This window comes from Arachis ipaensis, chromosome B05 (genome assembly GCF_000816755.2).
Source record: "Arachis ipaensis cultivar K30076 chromosome B05, Araip1.1, whole genome shotgun sequence".
NCBI lineage: Eukaryota > Viridiplantae > Streptophyta > Magnoliopsida > Fabales > Fabaceae > Arachis > Arachis ipaensis.
In genome coordinates, this window is record NC_029789.2 from 2921777 (window position 1) to 2924244 (window position 2468).

The window sequence follows — 2468 nt, forward strand, 5'->3', positions numbered from 1 at the left end:
GATCGTGTGTGAAACCGTTATCTATGTTTTTTTTTGGTTTTGTCTTGTTTTCCAAAATTTTGTTTTGGATTGATTTTTGCATCTCAATCTTAGCTTCTTCAATTGGCATTCTTATTATCTCTGTTCTATTATGCTTCTTTTTGCAAAAAGTTAAGATTTCCATTCGATTTGTGGGTCAAAGTATTAATTAAGTTGTTAGTATGTTCCTCACAAATATTGGATTTCTATTTGTGGGGTTTTATTTTTAATTTTTTTAAGTCATGGAATAACTAAGAAAATAGGATTAATATATTTGATGGTAGGTTGGTGGATTAACAATTAGTTTTGCAATGTTTGTGATTCGATACATGGGGAAAGGGAAAAAAGTTGGAGTGTAGGGTATTATTAAATACCTCATGATGTTGTTGTTTGGTGAATATATTTCTTGACATAGTGATATAGCTTATTAGCTTCTGATTGTGATCTTAGATACCATAGTACTCATCCATCTCTCTCCTCAAGTTTCCATGCTTCTTTCCTTATATTTTTTCTTGAACCCTGTTGGGATCTCTAGTGGAAAGCATAACTTTGCAGTAACTGCACGTCTTTGTTCTTTTGAGTTTTGGGAACTGAGATCGTGTTGTTTTAATGCAGATTCATTTGAAACTGAAAGTGTGTAGAGGCTCTTCAACGAAGAAGGTTCTGGTGCAGAAAGTGACATCGTAAGGTGTCGAGTTTTCTTCCAACTTTGTTATTTGTTATGAGTATGATGATTTTGATTGTTCTATTCATCTTTTGTCTATGTGAGATGTAGAATTAAATCTGCTTATTTTTATAATTATTGACAAATTGTATTATCTGTGTAACAAATTTTCCACTTTTATGAAGATAGTGAAGGAACTATCAAGAAAAATATTTTGAAAAGTATGGAGAAGTCTTGGAAGAAAACAAGGCTGAGGTTGTATGCTTTTTATGAGCCAACATTCACGATTGAACAAAATATTGAGCACCATCCGTCTGGAATTGATCGAGAGCATTGGAGATGGTTCCTTAACTATCGCGCCAAAGCTGAGATGAAGGTAATGTAGTATATCATTGCAACAATACAATTTATGTTGCATTGAATCTTTTTAAATCAGTTTCTAATCGCCTTTTGTCTCTGATGGACCAATAGGAGAAGTGCAGAAAAAATGTAATTAATAAATAAAAAAAAATATATACCCACACTGGTGGTTCAAAAAGTTTCGCACGGCGGATGGAAGAAAAGGTACTTTACTTTTTTTATTCACTCTTTGGACTATCTCTATGACTTAAGTTTCCTTGAGTTGTGTGGAATACGGTAATGGCATAAACTTTATTGTTATAGTCGGAACAACAAGGGAGGAGAGTCGGTAGAGGAGAGCTATGAATCACAGTGCACAAAAAAAAAAGATGGCTCCTATATCAATGATGAAGCAAGAGCAATTGGTGTAAGTACTACTTGTTATAATTGATCGATAAAATTATGATCTCAAATAGGATAATAGCTTACTTCTCTATTTTTTTTTTGTTTTCTATTTCTTTACTAAATGGTTTACTCCTCTATGTCAAAATAGACCAAAAGAAGTTTACAATTTTCAATTCTGCTTACTTTTAATTATTGTTGGAAATTCACCTCAGATGTTGCTAGACAATTTTAACTTTAATGTAATTTAGAAACAGTTGGAGTAGAATTGAAATACTTCAGTTTCCCTTATCCCTTATCTCTTTTTATAGGGGTTGGCATCCTATGAAACAGATGCTCTATTTTGGTTGTTTTATGTAAATAACTTTTGAGACCAATTTTTTTCATTAATATTTGTGTTTTCTTTTATTATGACAAAAGTGATACAGTTAATCATCATGTTTGACGTGTTCTTGACATGAGATAGACCCATCAACAAAATGATTGTATTTGTTAATTTGTGTCTGTAGAAAAGAATTGAGGAGATTGAGCAACAGGATGAGTCTTCTAGAGTGTTGTCTCAAAATGATTTCATTGCTCAGGTGTTCGGAAAAGAGAATCCGGGTAGAGTACGTGGTGTGGGTTTCGGACCGACTCCTAGTCAACTCTTCGGTCCGAATTCACATGCGCCGGGCAACAGAGTTCAAGTAGAGGAGACACAGAGGAAGCTGCTTGAACTGCAGACAGAGCTGGAAGGCGAGAAGTTGAAGAGGAACGCGATGGAGGATGAGGTAGCAGCAGAGAAGAAAAAAAAGCAGGCAATGGAGAGTGTTCTGATTTATCTATTTCAACGGCAGGGTGAAGAGCTGCCACCAAACATCGCTGCAATAATGAGTTTCGTGGAATGATAGAGTGAAAAATAGTATATTAGGATTGGAGATATTTTGGATTGAAGATAACATTTTTTTGAATTAGACTATACAACTCTTTGTAAGAGATTTGTTTTCTTCATATTTTCATAAATATATTATTTTATTTTGCAGATAATTTTTGTTGTTTTTAAAAC

The 2468-nt window shown here is 33.7% G+C and overlaps 1 long non-coding RNA gene across 1 annotated transcript; it reads left to right on the forward strand.

Annotated features, from left to right (window-relative positions):
- LOC110262721 lies at positions 852-2219 on the forward strand. Its single transcript, XR_002347711.1, has 4 exons — positions 852-1058; positions 1154-1246; positions 1346-1448; positions 1933-2219. It is a non-coding gene; the product is annotated as an uncharacterized LOC110262721 (long non-coding RNA).